We start from the raw sequence: 14,738 nt of genomic DNA on the forward strand, positions 1-14,738 counted from the left end.
TATGTGGTCACGTTACTTATTTGAAATAGATTGATATAACAAATATATTGCATCCGTAATCTATCACATATTACGTAAGGTGTGAATGGCTTTATAATATTTGACTGGACTAAGAATATAATTCACAGTTTAAAAATATATATATATTAGTTCATTTACCTTTACAAAAATATTTGTTAGCTGTAAACATGAAAAGTGATTTGTTGATTTTTAATATTAAGCTTACGTATTCCTATACTTGGCAAATATACACCTGTAAAGTCTGAAAAACAAAATGAATTGTAGGCTCAATTCACAGCCATTTAGTCGTTTAGGAGTTAGATCACTTTTGTTTCGACTTATGCAGCCCTTGACACACCTCCCCTGGCTGTGACGGGCATATCTTGCATAAAAACAGATGTAACTACTTTAATTGTTTCTCTATCTCCTGCTCTGTAAATTAAATTTTAATCACACACAGGAGGTTCCTGCAGGTTTTAGCAAGCTATTGACAGAGCAGGAGATCGGAAATTCAAAATTAAACAGAATTTGCACTAAAGAAAGTGTAAACATTAGATGACTCTTTACAGGAAGTGTTTAGGAAGGCTGTGCAAATCACATATAGAAAGGTGTGACTAGGGTGCATAAACAAAGTGATTTAACTCCTAAATGGCAGACAATTGAGCAATGAGACTACAGGGACATAATGTATACACTAAAACTGCTTCATTAAAATAAAGTGGTTTTGATGACTATAGGGTCCCTTTAAACACAGTTTGTCTACTTTACAATATATGCTTTGGACTAAAACTTGATTGTGATGCAATTTGCCAAATCATTCCTATACATTTAAAAGGAAATGCAGTATTACATGTACAAGGTTAACACAAGTTATCACAGATTTTCAATGTTTTATTCAACAATGTAACATTCAGAAGATACCGTTCCCCTTTAACCCCGTAAGGACACATGACATGTGTGACATGTCATGATTCCCTTTTATTCCAGAAGTTTGGTGCTTAAGGGGTTAATTAGTCATGTGAACAACTTTCCAGTCCCATATCCATGCAGACACTTAAAGGAACTATAGAGGTAAAAAAAAAATGCGTATCCTTGATTTCCCCCCAAGAGTAAACCTACTGTCACTAAATGTTTTTTCCCCTAAATAGTGTAAAATTGTGCTTTAGAAGTACCTGGTTTAATCTTTACTTCAATCATATTTTCTGCTCCTCCTCTGATTTCATGTTATATCCCCATTTTCTTTATCCCTGCTTCCTGTATTTCAGCCAGACTGTCCCCCAATCACTGTGCTCCAGTGATTCTCTATAAGAATTGGTAATGACATGCCTTAGTGGGTGTGCCGGAGTTTAGTGATACAACTCAACACATGCCCACAATGCCTGCCCAAGAAGTACGCAGCCTAAGTTATACTACAAATACAGCATACAGACACTAGAACTTATATACCACATAAGAAACATTTCCCCACGACATTAGATATCATATAGTGTCATATGTTTATTATAAATAAATATAAAGAGACAGACAAACACAAGCTTATCTGTCTTTCTATCTATATCTTTCTCTCTATCTACATCTCTCTCTCTCTCTCTCTCTCTATCTATCTTTCGCTCTCTCTATCTAGGGACTGGCAGGGCAGGAGTTAACAGTGGGTAATGAGGTTGCCTGGCAGGGACTGGCAGGGAAGGGGTTAACAGTGGATAGGGAGGTTGGCTGACAGGGACTGGCAGGGAAGGGGTTAACAGTGAACAGGGTGGTTGGCTGACAGTGAAAGGGGTTAGCAGTGGATAGGGAGGTTGGCTCTCAGGGACTGGCAGGGAAGATGTTAGCAGTGGATGGGGAGGTTGGCTCTCAGGGACTGACAGGGAAGGGGTTAACAGTGGATAGGGAGGTTGGCTGAAAGGGAAAGGGGTTAGCAGTGGATAGGGAGGTTGGCTCTCAGGGACTGGCAGGGAAGGGGTTAACAGTGGATAGGGAGGTTAGCTGACAGGGAAAGGGGTTAGCAGTGGATAGGGGGGTTGGCTCTCAGGAACTGGCAGGGAATGGGTTAACAGTGGGTGGTGAAGTTGGCTGACAGGGGCTGGAGGAGAATTTATTACTTGCATTACAGTGAGGGAGGGAGAGGAGCACATATGGGCTCTCGCCTTGTTTCTGTGGTGCAGCTTGTGCTGTGACCATTTATTACACTACAGCAGACCTGCCTTTACTTTTATTGGCTGAAAAAGGTATGTTTCTTTCAGAGACTGGGAATTAAGAACATGTTGAAATGTGAGAGGGGTTGGCTAAGGAGGCTGGGTTACACTGCTGAAAACAGCAAAACATTTTACAGCATTGCAGGAAAACTACACAGAATGAAAAAAAATTAACTACAGGTATTTATTATCTTTAATTTAAGCTTAACTTGTTTAGCTACCTGGAGTGTAATATATATATAGCCAACATATTCATTGTAAAGTAAAGGCAATACAGACAATCAATGAACATGTACTGATACAAAGATGCAAGAAGACCCTGCCACAAAGTTTATAATCTAGCTTCAATACAAATTTGGTGGCAAGATCATTTATGAGCTTACAATCTAAAGGTAATAATGGGTAGTTGAGACACGAGGATGCGGGGGTGTCTATAGTAGGTAAATAGTTATGGTTAGAGGCAGCTGAGGTAATATCCTATAAGGAAAGGAGGATCAAGCATGGGTGGTGGGATTGAGGTAGAAAATATTGCAGAGGGAAGTCAGGGTGCAGGTCTGGATCTAGAGAAAGAAGCAATGCAAAGGAAGTTGAGAATACATATGTTTTTCTGCAGGAAATGAGTTAGGAGCAGGTAGAGGAGGGATGGGATGTATAGCATTCGGTGTGATACTAAAACATTTTGGCAAAAAATATTCTCTAAATATCTCTATAATCTCCCTAAGTATTAATAATGCAAATGCATACACAATCTGAAAGTATTAGTGGCAGTGGCGTGCTAACAGGGGGGCCCAGGAACCACTTATTAAGGGGGAGCCATTCAAGGGTGGAATGAGTGCCACTGTTGCACGGGGAGCGCGGTCTCCGGGTGACCAGCAAGAAGGAGCACACTGCACAGAGCTCCCCTCCTGAAGGTCACTGCATGTAACATGGCCAAGCAGGTGTAAAGGAACTTCTATATACGCTACCCTGCCTGACAGGAAGTGCTTACTGAGAGCAAAAACATGCTTCCAGTCAGACCGGAAGCAGAGGCTCCTCCCCGGACCACCCATCCAGCCACACAACATGGAGGAAGTTGAGGCTGAGCAGGAATTAATGTGGGGGTCAAAATCAGTGCACAAGGGGAGGGGGGCAAAAGAAGGGCACAGGAAGGGAAAGGGACAATAAAGTGCACAGGAGAGGCAAAACAAAGGCACAAGGGGGGGAGGGGACAAAATAGGGCTGTAGGGACAGACACACAGAGTGGCTCAATGTGGACACAGAGGCACGCAGAAGGGTTGTGGAAACAAAGAGGCACACAGAAGGTCTGGGTGGCAAACAAACAGGCAGAGGGGCTGGGGAAGGGGTACAAAATAATCACAAAGGGATTGAGGAGAAACAGATGCACAAAGGTGCTGGGAGAAGAAAGGGACAAAAGGGGGTGGGGCGACAAAGAGGCCCAGAGAAGAACTGGGGGGGGCGACAAAGAGGCCCAGAGAAGAACTGGGGGGGGGGGGGGGAGCAGAGAAACACAGAGTGGAAATGGGGGGAAAAGAGACACACAAAGGGGTTGAGGGAGAAACAAATGAACAAAGGGGCTGGGAGAAAAAAGAGGCCTGCCAGCCACAGCAGCTAGCCGCAGCCAGCAGCAGACTGCAAAGGGGCTGGGAGAAGAAAGAGGCCTGCCACACCAGTCTGCCAGCCACAGCAAGCCTGCTTGCCAACCAAACACAGCAGCTAGCTGCACCCAACCAGACACAGATGCCTGCCAACCAGCCACAAGAGCCAGCCAGCAACAGTAATTAAGGTGAGAGAAGCCAACACGCTGATGACACCCAGCTATATCTCTCCTCCCCGGACCTCTCCCCTGCCGTCCTGCAACGTGTCACTGCTTGCCTTTCTTCCATCTCTGACTGGATGTCCTCCCGCTTTCTGAAACTCAATCTCTCAAAAACGGAGCTCCTTGTCTTTCCTCCTCCTAATACTGATCCTCCTCTTTCGCTCTCCCTCCAAGTTTGTGGTACCAACATCAGTCCATCCTTGCAAGCGCGCTGTCTTGGCGTCATACTTGACTCTGGTCTCACCTTTGAGCCTCACATCCAGCATGTTGCCAAATCCTGTAGATTCCATCTTAAAAACATAGCCCGCATCCGCCCCTTTCTTGCACCAGATACTACCAAGGAGCTTGTCCATGCTCTAGTAATTTCCCGCATGGATTATTGTAACCCTCTCCTGATTGGTCTCCCCAATAGCCGTACTGCACCCTTACAGTCCGTAATGAATGCTGCTGCTAGATTGATTTTCCTCTCTAGTCGTTTCTCTCACACCTCACCCCTCTGCCAGTCCTTACATTGGCTTCCTGTATGCTATAGGAGTCAATTCAAGGTACTAACTCACACCTATAAAGCACTGAACAACTCTAGCCCCTCTTATATCTCCTCACAGATCCATAGGTATGTCCCTTCTCGGTCTCTCCGTTCTGCCCGTGACCACCTCCTGTCCGTTGTCCGCACTCGTACGGCCAACTCGCGCTTGCAGGACTTCTCGCGGGCGGCTCCCTTCCTATGGAATAGCCTGCCTACCGCCATCAGACTCTCCCCTAGTCTTGCATCTTTTAAGAAGTGCCTTAAAACCCATCTCTTTAGGAAAGCTTATGGCCTCCAAGACTAACCCTTACCTCACATACCTGTCTCTTGCCCTCTCCAAAAGGGCAGCCCACCTTATTTGATTGTAAATTCCTGTCCTAATGTGTTTTACACCCCACCTCCTATAGAATGTAAGCTCGTTTGAGCAGGGTCCTCTTCAACCTATTGTTCCTGTAAGTTTATTTGTAACTGTCCTATTTATAGTTAAATCCCCCTCTCATAATATTGTAAAGCGCTACGGAATCTGTTGGCGCTATATAAATGGCAATAATAAATAAATAAAAAAAATGGGTATCTGGCTATGTTATATTACTATAATGCAAATATAATATATATGTTATATAATATTAGAAAGACCCCTTTTCAGGGCACATTGGACTCCATTGTAGTCTCTAACAGGGACTTTTTAAATAGTCTCTAACATAAAAAAAATATTGTGCATGCTTTTTACATTTTGGGGTGTGGTGGGTTTGCAAAACACAGGATCCGCCCCAGGTGTCTAATGCTCTAGGTACGCCCCTGGTCCCAAGGCATACAAAGGTTTTTGAGGATAGTGAAGAAGATAGATAAAATATATGGAGTTTATGTCATGACTGAAGTTAAATTACTTAATTGCTTGCAGATAATATTACAACATTTTGGAAATGTTTGCTTTTGACGAGGGAAATCAGGGTGCAGGTCTGGATCTGAAAATAGAACCACCTGTGACACTGTTGTGTCTGTTTCAAAGAGCAGATAGTATATGTGCATCAGAGTGTGTGCATATATTTTTATTTTTATTTTATTTTATCTTATTTTCTTTATTATATTATTTCTATTTACCTCATTTTCATTTTATTTCAATTTATTTTATTTTTCTTCAATTTATTTTATTTCATTCACTTAATTTATTTTGATTTATTTTACTTTATTTCCCCAGTTTAATTTAATTTAATTTATTTTTGATACTGTTTTCAATTTCATTTATCATTTTTTCATTCATTCATTCATTCATTTTTTCACTATTTCATTTTTTCATTTTGCTTTTGTTCCTATTTAGCTTTTTACAACGGGGGCTCCTCCGAACCCTGTATATATGCTAATACCCCACTTTGAACTAGTACCCCCTTAGTTGTGTCGGACTAACCCTCCTGTGCCTTAGCTGGGATTGGATCCCACTACTGGCAACTTTAGGCATCTGAAGCAGTCCCCTCATAATAGAGGACCTGTTTGACTGGAGGCTCATCTCAGGCCCCCAATACCCGCATCCTTGCGGGTCCTCGCTCTCACACTGACAAAATTTGGTTGCCTGTTAATACAGGTACTGTTCCCTGGGAGTAGCCTCTCTTGTGTACATTCAAGCGGATTCTTCACATTCTAGGATCACACTCACACAAGTGCAGCTAAGCTATCACACTGGCACTGAAGGGGTTAACCGGGTCTTGCGCATCTCATTAGCATAACCCGATCAGCTTTCGACACGTCATCAAGGGGCGTTACTGGTTCGATCCCGGCCAGTTTGGGCGCAAAAATGTGATACACGCCCACAGCTGGGACTTAGTCTCTAGGGATACTTAAGGGGCTCCCGTTGCTCATTTTTCGTTTAGCCTCAGAAGAAGGCGCTTGTAGTGGCGCCGAAACACGTGTCAGGCAGGCAGTTAGGGAGGATATGCTACGAGTCTGTTCGTATGGATGATTAGCTAGTAAGCTGAGCAAGTCTGAGCAGGTCCTCATTAGAGATACAAGGGTTTCTTTATTAAGAGGGGTGGCGACAAGGGGACAGAGGTTGTGTACTGAGCAAGTGGTGTTCACAATTCCAAAGATCTAGCAGGACGGCTGGTCTATATTTGGTCCTCTGTAGCACTGCATGCCAGCTATTGAGTGCTCTCTTCACACCGAGTTTTGTTCCCGTACCCCTTTGAAGCCATATTCCTACAGTTGTATCATTTCTATACAAGAGGGGTGGTGATGAGGGGACGTTTGATGTGTATTGTGAAATTCTTAAAGACACCACTGCACGGCTGTTAGTTAGTGCCTTCTAGCGCTGTTTGAAAATTAGTGGCTGCTCTCTTTTCGCTGAACTCGTTCCCTTACCCCCTGAGGCAATGCTCTTACAGCTGTATCGTCTTTAGATACATTATTAGCATCCAGAATAGGTCTCTACTGTATGATACACTTACTTCTCATGTTACTCTTTTGTTGCTAAGTCCCTTTTTCATGGGCAAACTACAGTTTGCCACTGTCTTTACCCCATCAGATTCCGTGTTGGATACTGTCAGTGGGTATTATACGGAGGGTCAACAGCACGATTTAACAGAGAGGTTACAGTGTACTTGTGAGATATATAGATGTTGGGGGGGTTTATTCGTATAGTAACCCTTAGGTTATTACCTTAGGTCACTTTATCCCCATCCAGCACGCTCTCACATTTATTGATATCCTCCCGACTTTTCATTTTTTCTTTGTTCTTTTTTTGTTATTTGGCGTTTTGTGTTCCCCTTTTTGTTCATTTATTATTCTTTCGTTTTGTTTTGGGTTCTTTTTGGGTCCTCACTTTTTTATGCAGCAACTATTAAAAGTTACGTTTTATTCCCTGTATATATGTATGGATATTCACTAGGGGGCGCCCTACTCTCTCTGACCCACCAGGTCTGCTTTTCAGAGTGTGTGCATGTAACATTTTTTATGAATGGGGAACTACTGATTGGCTTAGAATGCCAGCTGACCGTTCTAGTAATTCAGCGGCACTCCTTGGCAGACATACATCTGTGGTAGTTACGCCACTGACACAGAGATATACACATCTGTGTGTGTATAACAAAATTCAGCAAAACTGTTTTGTTTTGCAATTAAATTAAAACCTCACCTGCAAATACACATTTTTTTGTGTTTTAAAACACCTGGCAGCTACTCAAGTGTGCCCCAAATGTATTAAGGATTCAGTATGCCCCTAGTAACCTTGGTGGTACTGATGTGAGGACCCTACTGCAATAAAGGTCCCTGGGTCCATTATTAACCTGGGAGAGTTCAGTAAATAACAGTCATGTCTCCTTGCATGGGTCCTACATGGTCTTTGTGGATCACTGGATGACAAGCAGCTGTTTCAAATGCTTAAAATATAGATATAGAATGGATACGGAAAAACTCATTGGGCAGCTTTTATTTTATTTTTATTTTTTCCATATGATCCTTTTTTTATGTTCTGCTTTCTTTATCTACTTGATTTTAGTGAGGAGGCAGTGCTCGGAAAAAAATAAAGTTCTTTGTTGCACTATAATGTTAATACTTTTTTTCTAATATACTGGCAAAGGTGCTGTCATTTTTAAATTTATACACCTAGAACGAAAAAAACAATATAAACTAGATTAATTATACAGAACAAAATATCATATTTTGCTAAATTTGGAAACTTTTTTTTTTGGTTTGATGGTTTAATTTGCTACGTTGGTATTAAGTAACTTGAAATATGCTGTTAAATTTACATGTTTAATATATGTAAAATCATAATAAAAAATATACTTGTAAAAAAAATAAGTATTATTATATATTATTATTATTATATTTGTGTGTGTTTATATATATATATATATATATATATATATATATATATAAACACACACAAATATAATAATAATAATATATAATAATACTTATTATTTTTTTCACAAGTATCCCGGGAATCCCAGCGTAAGGGGGCCTGATCTAAGGTACCAGTCGGGGACAAGGGTCTTATCTGGGTCTCCTCAGCAGGTGGGCTGGTTCCAGAGGCACGGGTCTGGGCACGGGTAGTCACTGGGTTAACGTCCAGCGGGCCCATCGGGGCATAGGCCGAAACCAAAGGGGCCAAATCATTCCCAAGAAGAACATCAGCGGGCAAGTCTTTCATAACTCCAACATCTACGTGTCTAGCGCCCACTCCCCAATCCAAGTGAACACGGGCAACAGGTAAACGGAATACGGCTCCCCCTGCTACCCTCACTGCCACTGTGTCTCCGGTGTGCTGGTGCTCTGAGACCAAGTTCTTTTGGAGCAGTGTCATTGTGGCTCCTGTGTCTCTAAGTCCATTTACCACTCGGCCATTCAGTTTCACAGTCTGCCGGTGTTGCTGGCGATTGTCCTGATGGGCTGCTTGCACCGGGTCAGCTTCGTGCAGGATGCCCCAGAACTCCTCCTGCTCTACACAGTGAGCAGCAGGCTGTGGTGGACGCTGATTCCCGTTGGCTGGTCTCCTCCAGGACTGAGCTTGATTGGCGCTGTTCAGTGGACACTCTGGACGTTTGTGTCCCAACTGTTTGCACAGAAAGCACCTGATGGGTTGTGAATAATCCCGGGCATTAAACTTGGACGGCTGCACATAATTATTGGTCGGTGGTACCGCTGGGGTGCGATGCACTGGGGGTTGGTAGGCTGTTGGAGTTGGAGTTGCTGCTGGTCGGTATTCCATTCTGGCAGGGACCTTGGTAACTGTACTGTCCAATTTGCGAGCATCGGTATATTCGTCTGCCAACCGGGCTGCCTCAGGAAGGGTAGAGGGTTTTCTATCTCTGACCCACTCCCGGACCCCGGCAGGCAATCTATCGAAGCAATGTTCCAGTAAAAATACCTGCAGCACCTCCTCCCCAGTTACGGCTTGGCATCCTGCCATCCAATGGGCTGCAGTACGGTGAACCCTGCAGGCCCATTCTACATAAGAATCACCAACCTGCTTGTTGGTTTCCCTGAAGCGCCGTCTGTAAACCTCTGGGGTCACCGCATACCTGGCTAGAAGCGCCTCCTTCACTGCCCGGTAGCTGGTGATCTCCTCCTCTGGGATGGCCCGAAATGCTTCAGTAGCCCGGCCGGATAATTTCCCAGAGAGGATGGTGACCCATTCATCTGTGGGTACCTGGTGGAGGGCACACTGCCTTTCAAAATCGGCCAGGAACTCATCAATTTCTCCTTCATTTTCAATAAAAATTTTAAATGCAGCAAAGGGTACCTTTTTCCTTCCGAAATTGTTATTGGGTACCTCTGCTGCTGCAGCTCCTCTTCCCTGGAGCGCCTGGTGTGCTGCTACTGCGGCTTGCACTCTTTCCACAATGTCTGCTGAGGGGTTGGGGCCAAAGTGTGCCAGCCTTATTTGTACTGCCCGATTAAATTGTATTTCTTCGGGTGTTAAATCCAAACTGCTGGGCACATTAGCTCTCTCCATTCCCTGTGTTGCATCCATTTCCACTAGCAAAGCAATAATTTCACGTTTCTTTAAATTGCTTGCTGATCGTCCTCGGCGTTCTAGTATGTCCTTAAGAGTAGCACGTCTTAACTCTTCATACTGCATTTCTTTCCTTCAATTGGGCTGTGTAGCTCACCTTCTGTGCTGTGGGATTCATCCCGTCGCTTGCCACCAATTGTTAAGACACCTTCCGTGTCTACAAGTAAAAGCGCCGTTTAGTTCACCTTCCCCTCTCACCGTATCAATTCTCTGTTCGTATAATTTGTAATCCACGAACCATAACCAGGGGAAGCGGTAATCTCGCGAACAGGATCCGTGAAGGGACTCCGGTTCCCGAACAGAACTCCACGAACTGACGCTAACAGCCGAACCACGACATCCACCAAGTGGCATACGTTTCCCATAAGCAGTCTCTAAGCGTGAATAATAAATCCCCCCAATAACGAGACAGAAGCTCCGTATTGAGGGTCAAACAGGATCTGGATTTACTGTGGGCTACCCGCCCGTATTTATGCAGGTCTCCCACTTGGTGGACACTCCCCTAGGGGACCAAATGGAAGACTGAAATTACAGAAGTACAGGAGGACATTCCAGACATACAGTTACAGACTTTTCCCACAATGCAATATGGTTTCCTCCTTCCTGCCCTGGAGATAATTGGGAAGAAATGCAATTATCTCCAGGACAAAGACCCATCGCCATTTTAAATATAAAACCAGAAAATACATAAAAATACATAACTTTATAATAACTGTACATTTTATATCCACATCACATATCCCCAGATAGCCGGGATCTGAGGGCACATTATTGACGAATAGCGCTCAGATCCCATACGTATAGTTCAATTGCCATGGAGTCAAAGTTCTTACAGTCTTTCGGCAGGCGATTGACTCCATGGGAAGGCTATCTGGGTTAAATACTTTTCGTCGACGGTAAAACTCCCGAACAGCCGGTGTTCGTACGGATTTGTCGAGACAGCCAGGTGACCCATAGTTTCAGCGGTGTTCGGCAGAAAGAGTGTCCGTTTTTAGTTCTATGGAATCAGAGCCGAACACCGCTGGGCTTTCGTACGGTTTAAAATGGCCGCTGCCTCGTGGTCGACATACGAACGACGGCCACCCTGAAGTCGGCTTAATTGAGAAGTGTCTGCGGTTAACCACAACGTTCTAATTGGGATCAAAAGGTTAACCAGCAGCACACTTCTCTTCTGGGTGGCCATCCGTTCGGTAGCTTTATTCGTGGCAAACAGTCATTCGTATGGCTATGAAACTGGAAACAGTCATTTGGACGGACGGAATAAAATAGACGAATCCACCAAAAATAGACAGACGGATGGTTCTGTCACACTTATTATTAAATTATATAATATATAATTATAATATAATATATATTATATTATATAATATATATAATTATAATATAATATATAAAGTAATAATACTTATTATTAAATAATTATTGAATATGTTTACAATATACCAGCTAGTCAGCAAAGATGGCCAAAATAATAACATAATACAACTATAAAAATATAACAATTATCTTAGCAGCTATAAACAGTCAAACCATGCTCACCAATTGCTAAAGCACAACACATTACTAAAATATATAAAGTAAATATTAAAAGAGCTGCAAATAATTTGGCCTGTATAGTGCAAACAGCAAAGGAGAATAATAGTAATAATAGTAATAATAAATATAATTTACTGTGGTACACCTATGCTATTTGCCCCTTATAGTTTCATTAATTTCCTTTTTTTTTCAGTTTACATAAAAAAAAAGAAAATCTGAAGATTACTTAAAAAAATTATTACGCTTTCTATAATTTCTTAATTCCCGACCCCAAAAACGAAAATGATATCTGTATTGCTCTATTTATATAACCTATAAGAAAAACACTGATTCTTTTGTCTAATGATCTTCCAAATGTTTAAGTTTTGTTTTATTTTATTACCATTGCTATGTAGTGTTGTGGGTGCAGTTAAGAATTCTGATAGTTGGCAATTATATTTAATAATAACAAATTTGTTTTGTTTTTTAGGAACGGCCACTTATCCTGTGTTCATTAAACATAGTACAGTGTTCCTTTCACAGTACTGTTCTTTGATTTAGAATTTTATGATCGTTTGTCAGAGTGTAAGACAATCTTAGTCCATGGTATTGATTGCAAATTGGAGTAACATACTTTATCCTGGTTATTTCCAGTCTCCAACTAAATTGTGTGAGTTATTTTTACATCTGATGACCACACAACTTTTACACAATTAGGACAATGTGCACACCCATTCCTTAACTGGACACGGCTGACAGTTGGTCCCCTATATAAGCTCGACTGAGAGCTCCCAGCTGGTTAGGTCTGACTTGTTGGTAAGTATGCACTGTGTGTTGCATGAGGGGAAGAATTTGTCATTTCTTTAAGATTCATTTAACAGGCAACGTCAAAAGGATACATATTAGCTTATACATTTGTTTAATGACATTTCATTAAGTCTTATGAAGTTCTGATTTGTTGATTGATCTAGCAATTTATATCTAAACTTTGCATAAAACTTATTGTAATTAAATTATATATCATCGAAATTGTCTGCAAAGCTTAATATATTGAGTAAAGAAAGATAATTAAATAAATAAATAACAAACGAAGAAGTCAAAGCTAGATTGTAGTTATTGTGGGGCCTTTAGTGTTGTGTTGAGAGGATGACTTAAGTTTTTATGGTTAGATACCTTATAATGGAGAAATGGAAGATGATGAGATGGAAATATAGAGTGAAAATTATTCTGAGTTCTACAAGCATGGGATGGCTTGATAAATATCCTTAGTATTATTAATGGGGAATTGGAGAGCCCATGGTTGTGAGAAGTGTGAAGGTCAAAGTATCGGGTGGACTTTGTACAAATGGCCGAGATGGAAGAAAGAGTAGATTTAGGGTGGTATTATAAGACAGAGCAAGGAGTTTAAATTATGTTATTGATGAAATGGTGAAAATGTGAAGGCCCTTGCAGAGAGTTATACATTGAGATGAGTCCTTGACAACTATAACCATCGTAAATAGAGATTTTAATTGATACTTATTGAAATGTCTTCCGTATCTTAAATTATAATCAATCTTCTTTTCTTTTTTTTTTTATTCCAGTGAAGTGTTGTGTTTTTTTTTCCTGTCACGACCGGAACTAAAAAAACGTAAGTATTAATACATTTCTTTGTGATAAATTAGCACTAGAATTATGCTTTTACTCTATAAATGCCTTGACATACATAATATCATGGACTAATATTTATGATTGCATTATATACACAGAGAATGTTTATATTTAATATATTTTACTTGTAAAGTCCTTTTAATATTGTATTTCAGTTTATGCCCAATTAATTTATGTGAGTGTCATCCCCTATAATATTTTTTTAAGGACTGTATTTTGGGTATATGTGAATGCTGGACTTTATTATAGTCCTTAAAATAACCAATATTCAGTAATAGGGGATGAAATAGCATCCACTTAACTTGTTTTTAAAATTCAGCGTTTATTCTACAAGTACTTAATTATAGGGATATGTCAACTAATTAGCAAAAATAATGTAATTGGCATAAAAACCTAATTTAAGTGGAGATTCTGACCTATTCCAACAATGCTGCTTTGTCCGCTAAGTTCTGGGACTGAGTAAACTGCATTTAACTGTTTTGTATAAGCCCCCTGGGCCTCTGGACCCACTCATTAAATGTTTAGAAGCGTTTATTTTTTTTCACAATTACGGTTTTAACTTGAAATATTAACATAACCAAGAAGGGTAAAATCTTAACAGGCTTAAATAGCCTATTTTGTATATTTAAAACAAAAAAAATAATAAAGTAATATGTAGTCTCTGAAAATTCAATCTTCATTATTGATGGAGTGTCATTTTGAAGTTAAAATTAGGCTTCATAATTTAAAACACAATGAAAAATTTCACTCTACAGTGTTCCAAAATTTGCCCATTAGGTGGCGCTTCAATCACTGTTTAGGACTCAGGGAGAGTAACCCATCAGGTTTTTAGGGATTCATATTTTCTTGTCTTATAAATCTACCTAGGGTAGTACACAAGGAAATTTAGCAATATTGCGTGACACCACTTAGGGGTCACATTATGACATTTGAAATACTTTGTTTACTTTACCAAACTTGTCCCAAACTGAATCAAACTGAAATATGAATAGCAAACTTAAATGTAAAATAGCCAAGCCAATAGGGAGAATTTTCCCACAGTTAGATTATTTAGTCTCAATTTTGCAATCTGGATTTCAATTTACCGGATTTTTAATTCAGAATTTAGAGCCCACTCATCATCAATTCAACCAGCAGAGAAAAGCTAACAGTCATGGGGAGTGAAATGAATACTCATCCACTTATTAACAACCAGCTTGCAACATTTAAACATTAACTAAACAGTAACAGCTGAGTGGGAGAGTTTTTAAATACAAATTTTTATTGTATTACAAAACTTGGTAGTGAACTTGCCGTTTTGTCAAAATCTCACTGTTTTGCTGATAAACCACTATCCAAGACATGCCAAGAGTAGTGTGCATAGGTCTAAATTTGACCATTGATTCCCTGAAAATCATGAAGTAGACCCTTCAGGATTATAATAATTTTCCTCCATAATCGTTTCTCTGTAGCAATAATGCATGTATCGGAAATAGCCATGCATGGCCTCCACCTTAAACGCTTATATTTGTGTGAACCTAAGATTTTAGG

Source organism: Pelobates fuscus, chromosome 9, assembly GCF_036172605.1.
Source record: "Pelobates fuscus isolate aPelFus1 chromosome 9, aPelFus1.pri, whole genome shotgun sequence".
Lineage (NCBI taxonomy): Eukaryota > Metazoa > Chordata > Amphibia > Anura > Pelobatidae > Pelobates > Pelobates fuscus.